Below are 19,861 nucleotides of genomic sequence, written 5' to 3'. Positions count from 1 at the left end.
AGAGGGTTGGACTCGATGGCCCTTGTGGTCTATTCCAGCTGTATGATTCTATGATTCTACTTTAAATTTAACCATTACAGGTGGGGTTTTTTAAAAAAATTAATCCTGCTAATGTATTAACCTGTGTGCACTGCTTTTGTCAATATGCAATAAACGTTTCCCATTCTTTTTTATATTAAAACTGGAGGCATTTTTTCAGCTGCAATGGGCCTCCGGTGTCCTGTTAGTACCATTAGTTGGTACCATTTCTCGTACAGTTGATATTCCTTGCATAGATAGATTAGATCAGTGTTTCCCAACCGGTGTTCCGCGGCACACTAGTGTGCCGCGAGAGATTGCCTGGTGTGCCGTGGGAGGGAGGCGGGCGAGTCGGGCGGCGAGAGGCGGGGCGGCGGCGGCGAGGATCCGCGTCGAGCCGGGGGCGGCTCCGCGGTGGTGGTGCCGAGGTTTCTCTCTCCATTCTCCCCTCACACACACACATAGGAAATAACACAGGATCAGCTGACAGGACCCGGCCAATGGGGCAGCGGTGGGGCAGCGCGCGCAAAAGGGAGGAGCGCGAGACAGCGGACAAGGAGGTGGCCGGCATGTCCGGGCAGCAGCAGCAACAGCAGCAGCAACTCCCGGCGACTGCTCCTCAAGCCCCGGGCAACCCTACTCCCTCACCGGCCTCGGCCGCCCTCCTGCTCCACCGCCGCCGCCTCCCCCGCCGCCGCCGGCTACCTCGGCCCCGCCGCCGCTCCCTCCTCCGCCCGCTATCGCCGCCACCACCACAACAGCCGCCGCCGCCTCAGCTGGGCCCATGCCTGCCGGGAGCGGCGGCGGCAGCAGCAGCAGCAGCAGCGCCCCGGCGCCCTTCCCTCACGGCGGCGACCCGGCCCTGCAGTGGCGTAGCGTGGGGGGTGCAGGGGGGGGCCGGCCGCACTGGGCGCAACATCTGCGGGGGGCGCACTCACAGCTCTCTGCCCCTCCCGAGGTACTATTTCTGGGTTAGCGGAGTCTGTAACCTGAAGCGTATGTAACCCGAGGTACCACTGTACTTCCAAGTCAGCGTGCAAGGGATTGCAGGACCGGCGGACTTGGCGGTGGGGGTGGTTGCTGGAGCCTTGTCTGTCCTTTCAGCCCCGCACCCACCGCAGACCCCTTCCTATGCCACTGGTAGCTAGGCGAGGCGGGGGGCACTGGGCGCCACACCTCGGTGCCTGCAGCGTGCCTGAGCCATGCGTCTGCGGGCGAACTGCCCGCAAGCTCCGCTCTGGCCTCTGCCCACCGCCTCAGCCTCCCTACAGCTGAGGGGGAGGCTGCAGCGAGGCTCCACGCAGCGCGCCCTGCCATGGCTCGCCCCCATGGCACTCGCCCCTGGCTGCAGGACGCGCGCGCCGCCCCGGGCCCCTGAGCGGCTAGCTGCGCCGCTGCGCTGAGCGCAAGGAATACGTCCTCTCCGAGTTCGGCGTCCTCTTCGTGGGCAGCGCGAACCGCATCTCCAGCTTCGGGTGGAACTTTGGCCAGGTAGGGGGAAGCCTTTGGGCGGGGGGGGGGGCTGGAGACCGGGGTGGGGAGGGGTTAGGAGAGACGCTACCGGCCCCGTCCAGAAATGCCCAGAGCAACTGGAGCTCAGCTACACGCACACATGCGCCCTCCAAATCCCGTTTCCCACCCCTTTCTCAAAAGAAGAGAGAAAAAATGGGTCCTGGGTGTGAAACCAAAGGACCTTTCCAGCTCCTCCTCAATTCCAGGTGTGGATGGCAATGCCTCGTGTCTCCTCCCCCGCGACCAGAGCACACTTCCTAGGCTGGTTGGACGGTCCCTGGGGGTCTTCGGGTTGCCACATTTTGAAGAGCAAAAAACAGGACACATTTGTCGACTTCTGCTTTTAGCTATGGATCAGTGGCCTAGCGTGGGGGGTGCAGGGGGGGCCGGCCACACCGGGCGCAACATCTGGGGGTTAGTGTTAGGGGGCGCAAATCCACGGGTTAGGGGGCGCAAATTACTTGCATTGTCCCGGGTGCTGACAACCCACGCTACGCCACTGCGGCCCTGAACGAGCAGGAGAAGGAGCTCAAGTGACGCTGCGCGCTGACGTCACGGGGCTGTAATGGTGGTGTGCCTCGAGATTTTTTTCATCAAACAAGTGTGCCTTTGCCCAAAAAAGGTTGGGAAACACTGGATTAGATAGATGATAGATAGTTAGATTAGATTAGATTAGATTAGATTAGATAGATAGATTAGGTAGGTAGATTAGATAGATACATATATAAGAAAGGTTGGTAGATGGATAGATAGATTAGTTAGATTGATTGATTGAGTAGGTAGATAGATTCAGGCATGGCCAAACCTGGCCCTCCAGCTGTTTTGGGACTACAACTCACATTGTCCCTGACCACTGGTCCTGTTAGGTAGGGATGATGGGGGTTGGAGGACCAAGTTGGGCCACACCTGGATTAGATGGTAGGTAGGTAGATAGATTTGATAGATAGGGTAGGTAGATAGATAGATAGATAGATAGATAGATAGATAGATAGGATAGGTAGGCAAGTAGATAGATAATAAGATAAAGTCGGTAGATCGATAAGGTAGGAAGGTAGGTAGGAGGCAGCCTAGGTCAAAGTTGACCCACTTATTTAAAAGTAACTATGCTGTTATACAGTGGTACCTCTGGATGCGAACGGGATCCGTTCCGGGGCCCCGTTCGCATCCTGAAGCGAACATGCTCGGGTCACAATTTGCTGCTTCCGTAGATGCGTGTGGCATCATTTTGAGTGTCTGCACGTGCGCAAGCTGCAGAACCCGGAAGTAACGGGCTCTGTTACTTCTAGGTCGCCACGGAGCACAACCCGAAAATGCTTAACCCGCAGCTACTTCAACCTGAGGTATGACTGTATTAGTAACAAAAATCTATTATCTTAAATATTTTCAGGCGGTGACCCTGGACCCCAACTTCCTGGATGCTTACATTAATCTGGGGAACGTCTTGAAGGAGGCGCGTATATTTGACAGGTAAGCAAATAGGCATAGAGCTTATATTCTCTTTTTTATATAAATGTTTTTTATTGGTTTTGCGTATAATCACATTACGTCTTATATTCTCAGTTTAGTGGTTGCACCCATACCCAAACTAACTCCCATTGATGCCTAGAGGGTTGATTTTATTTAAAGCAAATTGATTTAAATCCCAAATCCATAAGACTTGATTTAAATCCCCCTTTTACCGGAAGGTTCAGCCTTGCTGGCATCCTCTTAATATTGACAAACGGAGGCAGGTTTCCTTTTTGGAATCCTAACTTCAGAGTCTTTTCTACAGTTATATCAAAATGATTTGGTTCTGCTATATACAGCCCGATTGTGACGAAATGATGGTGAGTTTTAATAAGTGAACACTTTTTATTTGAACAACTTTTCTGCTGCACTTGATTGGAAGGAGAAAAGAAACATTTCCTTCATAACAATTTAAGCAATTTATTTCACTAAAACAGTAACATGGTAGCATATGTATCCATGTTGCTTAACTGATGTGCTGAAACATTTTTTCCCCAAGAAAAACTTGGACTGAGTTTTCGCACACATGAAAAACTTAAAACAAATAATTCTTCCCCGAATTATTTATTTATTTATTTATTTCTACCCCGCTCTCACTGGCCAGGGCCGGGCTCAGGGCGGCTAACACCAAATATAAATTACAATAAAATAGAATAGAAAAAAACCCCAGTTAATTAAAATACAGCTTAAAATGCAGCCTCATCAAGACTACAAAGGGAGGAAACATCAGCTATTCACCCAAGCCAGCTATCCATGCTGGTGCTACATGGGCCAGCAAAAAAGCCACGGGAAAATTTATATACCAAATCCCATATAGGGTGTCAGAGTGAGTCTAAGCATAGAGCGAGTTAAAATAATCAAGCCTGGAGGTGACCATCGCATGGATCACTGGCCAGATCAGGGCGAGAAAGGTAAGGAACCAATTCCTTAATACGGCGGAGGTGGAAAAATGCCACCTTTGCTGTGGCTGCAACCTGTGCCTCCATGGAAAGAGAGGCATCGAAGGTTACACCCAAGCTCTTGACAGAAGGCTCTGGCACTAATTGCGCCCCCACAAGAGATGGGAGTTGGCCCCCCAACCCCATGTTGTCCTGACCCAGCCAGAGGACCTCTGTCTTCGAAGGATTTAACTTCAACTGGCTCCCACGCAGCCACCCAGCCACGGCTTCCAAGCATCTGGTCAGTGTGTCTGGGGCCGAGTCCATTGACAGATAAAGTTGGGTGTCATCAGCATATTGACGACAACTCAGCCCTAAACTCCGGACAATCTGGGCAAGGGGGCGCATAAAGATATTGAAAAGCATCTGGGAAAGGATTGTGCCCTGCGGCACTCCACACAACAAGGAGTGCCGCAGCGACAACTCCCTCCCTAGCGCCACCCTCTGTCCCCGACCTGAGATAAAGGAGCACAGCCATTGTCTGACTGTGCCCTGAATCCCCACGTTGGCAAGGCGGTGGTCCAAAAGTTTGTGATCGACCATGTCGAAGGCCGCTAACAAATCTAAAAGAATCAGCAGTCCCGGCCCGCCTCGATCCTCTTAATCGTCCTCCCAAAGCATTTTATTTTTTAAAAAACAGATTTTTATCCACCCTGGTGACAATGAAACTGAACCAGTCCTTGATCTCATTTCAGAGCCGTTGCAGCCTACCTACGGGCCCTGAGCCTGAGTCCCAACCACGCTGTTGTCCACGGCAACCTGGCATGTGTGTATTACGAACAGGGGCTGATCGATCTGGCAATCGATACCTACAAGAGGGCCATTGAGCTCCAGCCCCACTTCCCTGACGCCTACTGCAACCTGGCCAACGCGCTGAAAGAGAAAGGCAGCGTAAGAAACTGGTCCCTTTTGCCTTGGGGTGGGGGGAACATCTATATAAAAGATGTTTTATAGATGGTACTTAACACCTGCCAAAATAGCTAAAATGTATAAAACAAAAAAACTGTGCTGGAGGTGCAGTAAAGAAGAAGGGACACTTATACATTTCTGGTGGGCCTGTGAAAAAAAAATACAGAAACTTTCCTATTAGGCAGTGGTGTCCAAACTTTTTTCAAAGAGGGCCAGATTTGATGAAGTGAAGGGCCATAAGGGCCGACCAAAGTTGTTTACTTTTTTTAAGGATTGAAGTTGTTGAGCTCTTTTCTTAGGGTTTAAATTGTTGAACTTTTTTTAGGATTGAAGTTGTTTAGCTTTTTCTTAGGCTTTTACCCCATGCTGAATTGGCCAGATTAACAGAGACAATTAGGGCACAACCCAGACAAGAATTCCAAAAGGAATGGGGAAAATGCAGAGAATACTTTACCAAACAGTGCCCCAAAATATACACTTGGACTTGTTTCAATTAATTTCTACAGGAGACTTTGTGGTTTAAGTCATAATTAGGAAAAATTGTAATAATCCCATACAAAAGAAATAGTATACAAGAGGTAAATAAGGCGGCCATTTAACAGAATAAAGTCTTTTATTTTTATGTTATGTTTTCTTTGTGTAAGGGGATAGGAGTTTAATTTTGATAATTAGTCAATGGTGGTGGGTCTGTTTGTATGTATGAGTTGTTGTGGACTATGTTATAAATAAAATAAAAATTAAAAAAAGAAAATGAAACCGGTCCCTTTTGCTTTCTGTATGTCAGAGGGTTTGCTGAAAAAAGCCTTCCGGATGATGGTGACCTCGAAATTGGGCTCTTTGGGGGGGGGATTTGGGGTACAGAACCTAGAAGAAGTCCTCTTTTATTTTTTCCTTTGTCATATCGTCACATACAACTTTGCTCATACCAAGCGTCGACTCCCCTCCCCCTCCCCCGCTCCCACTCCCTGGCTTTCTTAAGCAGTCACGATCCTCTTAGCATTTCTATATCACCCTTTAAAAATTGTCCAGTAGCACCTGATGATGATGATAATAATAATAATAATAATAATAATAATAATAATAATAATAATAATAATAATAATAATAATAATAATATTTATACCCCGCCTATCTGGCTGGGTTTCCCCAGCCACTCTTGGCGACAAAATATTAAAATACAATAGTCCGTCAAACATTAAAAGCTTCCCTAAACAGGGCTTGCTAAACTTGGCTTCTTCTTGGTATAATTTTTTGTATGCAGGTCCACTTCTTCAGATACAAAAGCTTCTACCAAGACCAAACTGAGTTGGTCTGCAATGTGCTACTGGACAATTTATATATTTTTTATATATTTCAATTGCGTTAGACCACCACAGCTGCCTACCTGAACATATATCGCCCTATTTACCTTCTTACTCTACTTAAAACAATTTACTTTAGCATTTGTAAATCACTTTCAAAAATTATCATGACAAAATATTTTAAATCAAACCAGCAAACATTCTCAGATGTTCTTTCACATCTTTTATAAATTTACTCCAGTCCTTTTCAAACAGTTTGTCGCGCCGATTTCGGATTTTCACTGCCAGCTTTGCCAGTTCTGCATATTCAATTGTTTTTGTCTGCCATTCTTCCAAAATTGGAAGTTCCTGCCGCTTGCATTTCTGGGCTAAAAATGTCCTTACAGCTATGGTAGCATACATAAGTCTACTTTTGGAATTTCTTCTCCCACAATACCCAATAGAATAGCCTCTGGTTTTTTTAATAACAGTATATTTAAAGATCTTTTTCAATTCTTTGTAAATCATATCCCAGTAGACTTTGACTTTAGTGCACATCCACCACCTATGGACGAAATTCCCTTCCTTCTCCTTGCACTTCTAGCGTTGTGGCATCTGAATATAGACTGCATTTTTAATCAAGGCATATATTGGCTTATATCTTGATCAGGTTCCTAAATTAAATGGGCTTAGATTTTCAAATGTTTCATGCCAGCTGTTTAGAGAACCTTGGCAATGTTTTCCTCCTAGACAAGGGGCCCCTTGATTTATAGCAGAAAACAATTCTCAAAGTCGTAAAAAGGGAATTACAGGTTAAGAACAAGGTTACATAGACCAAACATAATTAGGAATGGGTAAATAGTAAAATAAAACCGTTAAACTTGAGCCACAGGACAAAAGGCCAAGAGCACATGGAAAACAAAGCAACTGGCTGGAGAAGGGGGGGAGTGTAAACAGGGGAAGAGGCTTTTTTCCTATTTTATTTTGAGGCTGTAAACTGTTCCTTCCTTTTTACTTTGAGGAAGTTTATCCTTCTAAAAAGCTATCTATGATAATGTATGAAATATGCTGGCTTAAATGTAATTATGCAAAAGATTTAAGAAATGCTAGATTCTTATTTCATATAGTTGTAAGAGTTGTATTTATCCTGAAATTAAGTCAGCCACCAGCCTAGCCCCCTGCCAGACAGGAGACGCCAATCGAGCACTCATGACAAATGGCTGTCAGGCCTTTGTTTAAAGACCTCCAAAAGGAGATATTTCATTGATGATGCATGAGAATATGAACCCAAGGTCTCTGACATCTGTTCAAGATAAAAATTTAAAATTATTAACCATCTGTTTTGGAGGGCAAGGAAGGCAAGAGGTGAGCTGGTAATTAAGATTCCTTGTTGAGACACATGTAAGATATATTACTACTTATTTGTCATTTATAGATGTAACAATATATAGCTCTTTGTGTTCCATATAAGGACATATAAGGACATATAAGGACAGGAGGATATGGGTGTATCTTTTAGAATTGGTTATAGCAATCAGCCAATAGGAAATTCAACCAGGCTGATTGAACAGAGGCAGCCACAGGAGGAGCAAAGGGGGCTGGATTAAGGGAATATAAGTGCTGGCCATAATGGCAGGAGGCCAGGCCAGAGCTTGGTAACCATATACCACTGTGCCTCTCATTTATTTGTCTGACAAATAAATTATTATTTTAATTTCTCTGTTGCTGCGTTGAATATTTCATTCCAGCTAAGCGTTAACCACAAGCAGGGTGCTACAGCGTGCCTTATCTTGAGTTATATATATTTTAGCAAGTTTAGTCGGCGTCAAATACCACCTATACGTCACCTTCGTTAAATTTTTAATTAGTGCTGTACATTCAATAAATTGTTTTAAATTTTCCCAATGTTCTTTTAGACCAGGCATGTCCAAAGTCCAGTTCAGGGGCCTAATCTGGCCCTCTGGTCGATTTAATCCGGCCCTCGTGGCGGTTTATTTACTAGGGCAAAACTTCCCCCCAAAAAGCTCAAGAACTTTAATCCTAAAAAAAGGTCAGCACCTCTGGGGTCAAATCCTTAAAAAAGGCTCAACAATTGTGGGGTTTTACTGTTAATATGCTTCTTCTTAATTGCATTTCACTATTAATATACTTCTTAATTGTATTTCAGTTCAACAATGACTTTGATAAAATACATCTTTTGTGACGTGCAGAAGGCTTGAGTTACCTATGAGGTGCAACAGTTACCATATAGCATATATTCAATAAAAACAGCAACAATTGGTTGTTGACAAAGGACAGCTGGCATATATATATAAAAGATATTAACTGATATGCATGCCATTCCAGATATAGCTATATAATCTCTACTGTTGGTAAGAGAAGAACTTTGGAGCAGGCATTTTCAAAAAAAGAGTTTTTTATGAACCGCTCTAATACCAAGTTACCGTCAGGAGCTGAGGGGCCGTATCAAACCTCAATCCAGCCATCACATCACAGAGCAGCCTTTTGGGCTCCTGTGAAAGACATACTAATATTCGTGTAAAAACTCTGTTTTGTGTTTCGAAGGTTGCCGAAGCCGAGGAATGCTACAATACAGCTCTCCGTTTATGTCCGACTCACGCGGATTCTCTTAATAACCTGGCGAACATCAAGCGAGAACAAGGGAATATCGAGGAGGCTGTCCGCCTCTACCGGAAAGCTCTTGAGGTACGTGCGTGGAGAATTACAACAATTAAATTGACATATAAGGGTTAGGCATGCATACCCTGGACTCCTAGTCTGGGTCTTTTTAAAAATCGCCGATCAAATTTTTCTTGATCAATAACGGAAATAATGGTGAAGAAGTGAAAGTGAAGTAGCATTTTGAGGCTCGACAAAGCATGGTCCGATAAGTCCCTTTTGGAAGGAAGAGGGTCTGTCCCCCTTTTTATATTCCTAGGCCTCCTGGAATGACCAAAAATCTGCTTTTTCATCAGAAGAACAATGCAAGGTGTTAAGGAACGGTACAGAAATTGAAATAAAAGCTGGGCACATGCTGTTCTCTGTGTCGGCTGAGCTTGATCCCCTGACAGTCTTATTTTCTAACAGTATTTCCTATGCGTACGAAAAAGGCAGTTCATAGGCCCATTATTATTATTATTATTATTATTATTATTATTATTATTATTATTATTATTATTATTATCATTACCACAAATCATTCCAAACGGTGATTTATTTTGCAGCCAGCCCCTGCCACATTTGAGCATCAAAGAGGGGCTCTTTAAAATACGGCATTGGTCATTTGACAGTCTGATCTCCCAACAGTATTTCCTATGCATGCTAAAAAGGCAGTCCATAGGTTCCTCCTCCTCCTTAATTTTTGCAAGTCAATCCAAATGAGGATTTATTTCACGCCCACAACCTTTGAGCCTCAAAGAGCGGCCTCCGTCTCTTTAGAATGCTTCTCAGGGAAACTAAGAGTGAGCTTCTTCCCCGCAGGTCTTCCCGGAGTTTGCAGCTGCGCATTCAAATTTAGCCAGTGTTTTGCAACAGCAGGGGAAGCTCCAGGAGGCCCTCATGCACTACAAGGAGGCCATCAGGTGAGCTTCCAAAGCCATGGGGAAAATAGATTGAAAGAGCTCCTCCTTACTGTATTTTAATCTTTTGCTGGAAGCCGCCCAGAGTGGCTGGGTATAAATAATAAATTATTGTTGCTGTTGTTAATAATTATTATTACTCCTCATGCGCTGGTCTGGTGCCTGTGGGAAAGCTCTCCTCTTGTGGATAAAGCACTTTCTCTTTTTCTTTTAGGTTTTTTATTTTTTATTTTTATTTTTATTTTATTTTTTGTCCCTTGAAGGCCAGCCAAATTTAAATAACAATTCGACACACAGCTGCGAGGCATTTGCGAGCTTTTTTGCGGAGAAGGTCCTGTTGCTCCGCCATGACCTCCCTGCCAATTTGGATACAATAAAGGAACTGGAGGCCCCTCGACTGTCCTCGGGTCCAGTATTGGACCACTTTGACCGGATATCCCCAGCCGATGTGGACAGACTCCTCCGAGCTGGAAAGCCCACCACCTGTCCTCTTGACCCGTGCCCGTCCTGGCTGATTAGAGCGTGTCCAGACGAGGTGCGGGCCCCCCTGGGGGATATCATCAATTTGTCCCTTGGCACTGGGATATTCCCAGGGGAACTGAAGGAGGCAGTGGTGTGTCTGCTCTTAAAGAAAACATCATTAGATCCTTTAGATCTATCCAATTACCGCCCGGTTTCGAATCTTCCATTCCTGGGTAAGGTGATTGAGAGAGCGGTTGCTGAACAGCTTGGTAGGTTTCTGGATGAAACATCTGCTTTGGATCCATTCCAGTCCGGCTTCTGCGCTGGTCATGGGACCAAGACGGCTCTGGTCGCCCTAACAGATGATCTCCGCAGGCAGCTGGATCGAGGCGGGTCGGGGCTGCTGATTCTTCTAGATCTGTCAGCAGCCTTTGACATGGTCGATCACGAACTCCTGGACCACCGCCTTGCCGACGTGGGGATCCAGGGCACAGTCCTTCAATGGCTGCGCTCGTTTCTCTCTGGTCGGGGACAGAGGGTGGCGCTTGGGGGGGAATTGTCATCGCGCCACTCCTTGGTGTGTGGAGTGCCTCAGGGTGCAATTCTCTCCCCGATGCTTTTTAACATCTTTATGCGCCCCCTCGCCCAGCTTGTCCGGAGTTTTGGGTTGGGTTGCCATCAGTATGCTCATGACACCCAACTCTATCTGTTGATGGATGGCCATCCTGACTCGGCCCCAGACACACTGACCAGATGTTTGGAAGCTGTGGCTGGATGGTTACGTGGGAGCCGGTTGAAGTTAAATCCTTCGAAGACAGAGGTCCTCTGGCTGGGATGGGGCGATATGGGATTGAGGGGGCAACTCCCATCTCTTGCGGGGGTGCAATTAGTGCCAGCATCGTCCGTTAAGAGTTTGGGTGTAATCTTCGACACCTCCCTCTCCATGGAGGTGCAGATTACAGCTATAACAAAGGCGGCATTTTTTCATCTCCGCCAAGCTAAGCAGTTGGCCCTTTATCTCTCTCGCCCTGACCTAGCCACTGTGATCCATGCGACGGTCACCTCCAGACTGGATTATTGTAACTCGCTCTACGTGGGGCTGCCCTTGAGACTGACCCAGAAACTCCAGCGGGTGCAGAATGCCGTGGCGAGACTCCTTATGGGGTCTTCGCTGCGAGATCACATTCACCCGGTACTATACCAGCTGCACTGGCTCCCGGTGGAGTACAGGAGAAAGATACAGTGTTTATAGAGTGCTGGTTTTAACCTTTAAAGCCCTATACGGCCTAGGACCCTCGTACCTACGGGACCGCCTCTCCTGGTATGCCCCACAGAGAAACCTAAAGTCTGCCAATAATAACATCCTCAAGGTCCCAGGCCTCAGAGAGGTTAGGCTGGCCTCAACTAGAGCCAGGGCCTTCTCGGCTGTGGCCCCAATCTGGTGGAATGCTCTGTCACAAGAGACTAGGGCCCTGCGGGACCTGACATCTTTCCGCAGGGCCTGCAAGACAGAGTTGTTCCACCAGGCCTTTGGTCAGGGCGCAGCCTGACTCCCTCCTCTGGCAACCTGCACATAATTTTGCTTAATCCTTCAATTTGATTTAATTAATTTTTATAATGAAATATTTTTAGATTGTGTAACTATTTTACTGTTTGATTATTTGATTGTTGTTAGCCGCCCTGAGCCCGGCTTCGGCTGGGGAAGGGCGGGATATAAATAAATATTATTATTATTATTATTATTATTATTATTATTATTATTATTATTATTATTATTATTATAATAATAAAACGGTTGCAAGTCAGCTTGGTTCTCTACTTGCCGCAGAACTCACGACGGAGAGAATCTGCGCCGTGATTCTCAATGAGAAAGATCGCCTTGCTGCAATAGATGTCAAAGACAGGGGGAGAGAAGCTCGGAGTTCTGACACCCCCACTGCTATTGCTAGTGAAGAACAGGCTGTTGCTTTGAACGTTGTCCATTGTTTCAATTGTGGACAGACTAGGCATCTTCAGCGGAATTGTAAGAAGCCATGTCAACACAAAGGAGCTAAGGGGAACTCTGCAAAGCCTGAAGCGTCAGGCAAAAGTCGTACCAAGTCCCAGGTGAAACCTGCAAAAGACTTCCGGTCAGCACCAGCGACAAATGGCGGATTCCCTCTGAGCTCCGGAGGGAATCGGCTCCACGGGGACAGGGTCTGACCGCTGCGGCGAAGCGGGACCCGAAGAAATCTCAGGCGGGGAAGCCTGAGAACTTGGAGACTCGGCGGGCTCCGTTTGCGCCCCCCTTTTTAAAGGCTCCGGAACGGAAAGGGAGTGTGTGGCGCGGAGAGCGCTGATTTCTTTCTGGACAATTGGAAGCTAAAGCAACTACCCGTGAGTAGGAGTAAGCAAGTAATTGGAAGAAAAATTTAGTTAATTTGGCACCGAAACGGGAAAGGCACAAACAGGAAGTCTGCCTCTTCCGACTTGTAAATAGATTAAAGTAAAGAGACTGTAAAGCTGTAACCCTGAAAGACGACTTTTAAAGGTCAAATCCAGCACCAAAAAAGACGACTCCCCTCCGGTTTGCAGGAGTGGAGGGGGGAGAACCGAGCATTATTTTACCTGCAAGAAAAGAGGGTGTAAATATATTTCTGCTGTCTCGGAAATCTGGGAACGGACTGCCTATGACAGGGAAGGTCGACCAGTGGGAAGAATTGTCTGCATGTTAAGGGTAAAGAATATTGACACTTTGAGAAAGATACAGTGTTTATAGATCTGCCTTTGACTATAAAGTAACTTTTTAGAGACACTGAAACTTTTCTAAAAGCATTGAAACTCTGGCTTTTGAGGGATATTGGAACTTTTAAGAACTATACTTGTTTTTAACAGTTGCATAGTGAAGTTGGAAGGGTGTCCCCCTAGAGGAGACTACGTTGTAACAACTATTTTGTCATCAAGTTACCAAGCTCTGGAAAATTACTTTGCAAAACAAACTCACCAAGCGTGTGACTGACCTTGGGCTTGTTATGGCAGATGGGAAAGGGAAGATAGAGCTGGTGAGTGGCATACAGGATAAAACTACCAGATCCGGCAGACAATACAAGACTGATATTACTTTTCAGAGAAGGGCCTCAACATCTGGAGCGGCAGGCACAGTAGGAGCTGCTGCTTCGCAAGTAAAATCAAAAGCTATGTCATCTGAAGAGCTATTGGCTCAGGCACTTGGCAAAATTGATGCATCTTTGGAAAAATTAGCCAAACAGGTTGCAGAGACAAATAAACAAGTAGCTGGGGCCTCAGCAAAAATAGATTTGAACACTCCAAGTATTAATGAACTGGGGAACAAGGTGAACTCCAATACACAGTCCATTGAAAAACTATTAGAGGAATCGGCCTCGACTCGACAGATTGCAGAGGAAGCTAAGGATATTGCAACTGCTGTTCAAGAGAAGATACCACCGGTATATAAGAAATTAGAGGATCATGACCTGACACTGTCTATGATTGAATTACAAAGAAAGGAGAGAAACCTAAGAATTAGAGCAGTACCTGAAAGTGAGAAAGACAACTTGATAGACTTCCTTACAAAGGAATTCACAGACTTTTGGCAACAAGACCTGGGGAAAGATGAATTCAAGATAGTGAGTGCATTTAGACTCTGCAAAAGACAAGGAAAGAACAGAGCAAGAGATTGTTTGATCACCTTAAGAACAAAAGAAGAAAGAGATAAAATCTTGAATCTGCACTACCAAAGAACCTTGGAAATTGAAGGCTCATTTGTTGAGTCCTTCAAGGATATACCTAAACACATTTTGGATATAAGGGCTTATTATAAAGATCTTGTCGGCCTACTTAGAAGAAATAAAATACTCTTCAGGTGGGAATTTCCCCAAGGTTTATCTTTTAAATACAAAGGAAGGAAAATAAGAATAAGGACAGTGAATGATAAAGACAAGTTTCTGAAAGATCACGAGGAGGACTTACAGAAGGAAGTGGAATCAGGAGAGGAGCTGACTGCATCAGGAAAAGGAATTCTAGACATAGCAAACTTGTCATTTGGATTCCCGGGCCCAGGGAAAGACACACCACCGACAGAAGAACAACAACAACTCGGTGCAGTTGGAGGGAAAGCTAAGTAACTTACCATGGCTCTGCAACTTTTAACCTGGAATTGTAATGGACTGAATTCCCCTCGGAAGAGGAAATCTGTTTTTCATGTATTAAGGAAAGAACAATTGGACTTGATTTGTTTAAAAGAAACACATGTAATGAGGCTACACAGGAAAATGCTTATTAATAAGAGATTGGGACAAGAATTTATTTCGTATGACAAAGTTAAAAAGAGAGGCTTGGTGATATATGCAAAGGAGAAATTGCTACCAAAATTTCATAGAATCATAGAATCATAGAGTTGAAAGAGACCACAAGGGCCATTGAGTCCAACCCCCTGCCAAGCAGGAAACACCATCAGAGCACTCCTGACATATGGTTGTCAAGCCTCTGCTTAAAGACCTCCAAAGTAGGAGACTCCACCACACTCCTTGGCAGCAAATTCCACTGTCGAACAGCTCTTACTGTCAGGAAGTTCTTCCTAATGTTTAGGTGGAATCTTCTTTCTTGTAGTTTGGATCCATTGCTCCGTGTCCGCTTCTCTGGAGCAGCAGAAAACAACCTTTCTCCCTCCTCTATGTGACATCCTTTTATATATTTGAACATGGCTATCATATCACCCCTTAACCTCCTCTTCTCCAGGCTAAACATGCCCAGCTCCCTTAGCCGTTCCTCATAAGGCATCGTTTCCAGGCCTTTGACCATTTTGGTTGCCCTCCTCTGGACACGTTCCAGTTTGTCAGTGTCCTTCTTGAATTGTGGTGCCCAGAACTGGACACAGTACTCCAGGTGAGGTCTGACCAGAGCAGAATACAGTGGCACTATTACTTCCCTTGATCTAGATGCTATACTCCTATTGATGCAGCCCAGAATTGCATTGGCTTTTTTAGCTGTCGCGTCACACTGTTGGCTCATGTCAAGTTTGTGGTCAACCAAGACTCCTAGATCCTTTTCACATGTACTGCTCTCAAGCCAGGTGTCCCCCATCTTGTATTTGTGCCTCTCATTTTTTTTTTGCCCAAGTGCAATACTTTACATTTCTCCCTGTTAAAGTTCATCTTGTTTGTTTTGGCCCAGTTCTCTAATCTGTCAAGGTCGTTTTGAAGTGTGATCCTGTCCTCTGGGGTGTTAGCCACCCCTCCCAGTTTGGTGTCATCTGCAAATTTGATCAGGATGCCCTTGAGTCCATCATCCAAGTCGTTGATAAAGATGTTGAATAAGACCGGGCCCAAGACAGAACCCTGTGGCACCCCACTAGTCACTCTTCTCCAGGATGAAGAGGAACCACTTATACCGAAAACAGAGACTGAAAAGACTCAACTTAAGAACTACCGTCCCATATCCTTATTAAATGTGGATTACAAAATTTTTGCTGATATTTTGGCTAAGAGGCTGAAAAAAGTACTGATTGAAGAGATTCATAAGGACCAAGCGGGTTTTCTGCCGGGAAGACATTTATCTGATAATCTGAGGAACGTAATTGACATTTTGGAAAAGTTAGAAGTGAATATAAACACTAAAGCAGTTTTGATATTCGTGGATGCAGAGAAAGCCTTTGATAATATATCTTGGAGTTTTATGAAAAAGAACTTGCAGGGTATGGGGGTAGGCCAAGGTTTTGAAAATGGTATAGGTGCAATATATTCTGAACAAAAGGCTAAATTAATTGTAAATAATGTGGTTACGGAACAATTTAAGATAGAAAAAGGAACACGACAGGGGTGCCCAATTTCCCCATTGCTTTTTATATCGGTCCTGGAGGTTCTGCTCAATATGATCGGAAGAGACCGGCAGGTTAAAGGTATACAGGTCGGAGCTAAACAATATAAATTGAGAGCATTTGCAGGTAACCTAGTTTTGACGTTACAGGAGCCAGAGTCTAGTACCAAAAGAGTATTAGAATTAATTCAAGAGTTTGGTCAGGTGGCAGGATTTAAATTGAACAAATTAAAAACTAAGGTTTTGGAGAAAAACTTAACATCATTGGAAAGAGAGAAGTTCCAGAATGAAACAGGTTTGACTGTGGTTAAGAAAGTGAAATACTTGGGGATTAATATGACAGCTAAAAATGGAAATTTGTTTAAAGATAACTATGAAAAATGCTGGACGGAAGTTAAAAAAGATTTAGAAATTTGGTCAAACTTGAAGCTTTCCTTGTTAGGTCGAATTGCTGTTATAAAGATGAATGTATTGCCAAGAATGTTATTTTTGTTTCAATCATTGCAAATTTTGGACAAAATGGACTGTTTCAAGAAGTGGCAGAGAGACATTTCTAGATTTGTCTGGCAGGGCAAGAAGCCCAAAATAAAATTTAAAATATTAACTGATGCAAAGGATAGAGGTGGATTTGCCCTGCCAGACTTTAAACTCTACTATGAATCAGCGGCATTTTGCTGGCTGAAAGAATGGCTGCTTCTTGAGAACACAGACATTTTGGATTTAGAAGGTTTTAATAACGTTTTTGGGTGGCATGCATACTTGTGGTATGACAAGGTTAAAGCACATAAAGCATTTAAAAATCATATTGTCAGAAGAGCATTGTTTAATGTCTGGATAAGATATAAAGATTTACTTGAAAATAAAACCCCAAGGTGGTTGTCACCGATGGAAGCAAAGGCCCAAAAAAGGCCAGTGAGGAATCTGTTTGACCGTATGCTCTTGGCTGAGTTTGACATCCAACAAATATGTGGGTAATTGAAGTCCCCCATTACTACTATCTCCCTTCCTTTTGCATGCTTGGCCATCTGTTCCAGGAAGGCATCATCTATGTCCTCCGTTTGGCTTGGGGATCTATAGTAAACTCCCACAATGAGGTCCCTGTTATTCTTCTCTCCCTTAATTTTGACCCAAATGCTCTCACTTTGGCTTTGAGCTTCTAAATCTTGGATCTCTTCACAGGTATACACATCCCTGACATATAACGCCACTCCTCCTCCTTTCTTGTCTGGTCTGTTTCTCTGAAATAGATTGTATCCCCCCATTATTACATTCCAATCGTGGGACTTATCCCACCAGGTTTCAGTGATGCCTATTATGTCATATTTAGTTTGCTGTACCAAGAGCTCAAGCTCATCTTGTTTATTTCCCATGCTTTGCGCATTAGTGTACAGACATTGAAGTCCATTAATCATTCCCCCGTGTCTCTTATTTAAGGATTTTTTCCTCCCACCACTAGGTCTGCGTGCTGTTTGCTCCATTTGGTCTATGACATTTGGATGATCATCTTCATCAATTGATAGACTCCTACCTTCAGGAGCACTGTCTCCCTCCCCCACATTAGTCAGTTTAAAGCCCTCCTGATGAGGTTTCTGAGCTTTTTGGCAAAAACATTTCTCCCAACCGTTGTGAGGTGCAGCCCATCACTTGCCAGAAGTCCATCTTCAAGAAACTGCAGTCCGTGATCTAAGAATCCAAACCGTTCCTGTTTACACCATTTGCGAAGCCAGCTGTTCACTTCCACTATTTTTCCCTCTCTCCCTGGGCCACGTCGTTCAACTGGGAGGACAGATGAGATGACAATTTGTGCATTTAGTTGCTTCAATTTCCTGCCGAGGGCCTCGTAGTCTCTTTTGATCTTCTGGAGGCTATTGCTTGCAGTGTCATTGGTTCCCACATGAACCAAGAGGAAGGGGTATTTGTCAGTGGGTTTTATGATTCCTTGCAGTCGTTCAGTTACATCTTGGATCTTAGCCCCGGGGAGTCAGCACACTTCCCGAGACATCTTGTCAGGCCCACAGATCACTGCTTCTGTTCCCCTCAGTAGGGAATCCCCTATCACCACTACACGCCTCCTCTTAGGTTTGGTCGGGGTTCTTCCGTGAGCTGTCCGTTCCAAGGTCGCCTGCACATTCCCTGAGGACTGACTTTGCTGCTCGTCTTCATATACCTGATCGACTGTAATGAGGGAGAGATCCTCAAATGGAGTCTGCTCTTCGTCTTCCATGCTAGGGGAGAGGACCTCAAAGCGATTGTGTATTTCTAAACAATCAGAGCGAACCCTGGGCCTCCTACTTCTTTGAGTCATGTTTCTCCATATATCTGGCTCCTGTGTTGGTGAACTAGCCTCCTTCTCAGGGGAGTCCCCTGTCTCCTCCTTGGTGGAGACGGTGTGCTCTGTTGCTTCCAAGAAGAGCTCCAGCTCTCTAATTCTTTGGAGCGTAGCTACACGTTCTTCCAGTTGCTGGACTTTGTCTTTTAAGAGGGCAATCAACATGCAATTGCTACAGGTAAAGCTGCCTGAACCTTTGGCAAGATGGCAAACATTGCGCAGGAACCGCAGGCGACTGCAGCTGTTCCCTCCCCCTCCATCTTGAGAATGTGTCATTGGGGGTGGCTACAGCGGTCCTCCATCATAAAAAGTGTGAAGACAGGACAAATAACTCCTCCCACAAAAAAACCCTAGGTCTCCCCCAACGAACGTTTGAGACTAGCTCCCCTAAATCTACACGATGGATCAAACTGCGCGCGCTGCTGCCCTGCAAGCTCTGATAAGCTCTTCCCACAGCTAATCACCTGCCTCAACAGAAACCCTGCCCCCTCTGACCTTTGCACAGGGAGAACAGCTAATCAGCCACAAAGAAACACACACACACAAGAAAACCCTTTTTGCTCTTTCTTCAACTGCTGCCCTGCGAACGGCGATCTGGCACTTCTCCCTCTTTACCTTGAGCGCGGCCTCCTGGAACCTGGTCAGTACGGTGTGGAGGCGCTCGAACAGCTGCTGGTGTGAGTCTGCGGACACCAAGACATCATCAAAATATGGTACCATGCCCGGAAGCCCTTGCAGGAGACGCTCCATAAGGCTTTGGAAGATCCCAGGAGCCACATTTACTCCAAACTACAAACGGCGGCAACAGAATGCCCCTCGGTGGGTGACGATTGTCGGGGCTTCAGCGGTGGCATCATCGACGGGCAGTTGTTGATGGGCTTGGGCAAGGTTCAGCTTAGCAAAGACCTTACCCTCATCCAAGGAACGCAGCAGGTGTTGAACAATAGGAACCGGGTAAGCGTGCTGCTGAAGTGCCTTGTTGATTGTGCACTTGTAGTCGGCGCAGATTCTCACCAACCCATCCGGCTTGACAGGCGTGATGATGGGGGTTTCCCACTTGGCGTGGTCAACTGGCTCCAAAACTCCTTGGGCGATCAGCTTGTCCAATTGTTCATCCACCTTAGCCTTGAGAGCAAAGGGAACCCGGTGTGGCTTTAGCTTGATGGGGGCGACTTGTGGATCAAGGCTAAAGGAGATGGGCGTACCTGTATATTGCCCCAAGTGCCGTCAAAAACCTCAGCAAAGTCTTTGACCAGATCCTCAGTCTCTGCGTTAGAGATGCAGTTGATGCTGGTGACTTCCATCAAACCAGTCTAGCCCTAGGAGGCTTGGCCGCTGACCTTCGACCACCACCAGTCAGAGCAGGCCTGAAAAATCCTTGAAGGTGATCTGGAACTGGCCAACGCCTACCACGGGAATGTTGTTTCCCTGGTAGTCTCTCAGGTGTACACGGTGAGAGTCGAGTTGCCTTTTAGACACTCTGGGTACCAGTCTTTTGATGGTGCTCCAAGACAC

The 19,861-nt window shown here is 45.6% G+C and overlaps 1 long non-coding RNA gene across 1 annotated transcript; it reads left to right on the top strand.

Annotated features, from left to right (window-relative positions):
- The first annotated feature begins 2,923 nt into the window (after positions 1-2,923).
- Positions 2,924-9,744, top strand: LOC308578040. The gene is made up of 4 exons (XR_014003830.1): positions 2,924-2,997; positions 4,670-4,865; positions 8,729-8,869; positions 9,644-9,744. It is a non-coding gene; the product is annotated as an uncharacterized lncRNA (long non-coding RNA).
- The last annotated feature ends 10,117 nt before the right edge of the window (positions 9,745-19,861 follow it).

This window comes from Podarcis bocagei, assembly GCF_964188305.1.
Source record: "Podarcis bocagei genome assembly, chromosome: W".
Lineage (NCBI taxonomy): Eukaryota > Metazoa > Chordata > Lepidosauria > Squamata > Lacertidae > Podarcis > Podarcis bocagei.
The sequence above is the reverse complement of the archived record's forward strand: the minus strand, read 5'-3'. Positions and strand labels throughout refer to the sequence as shown.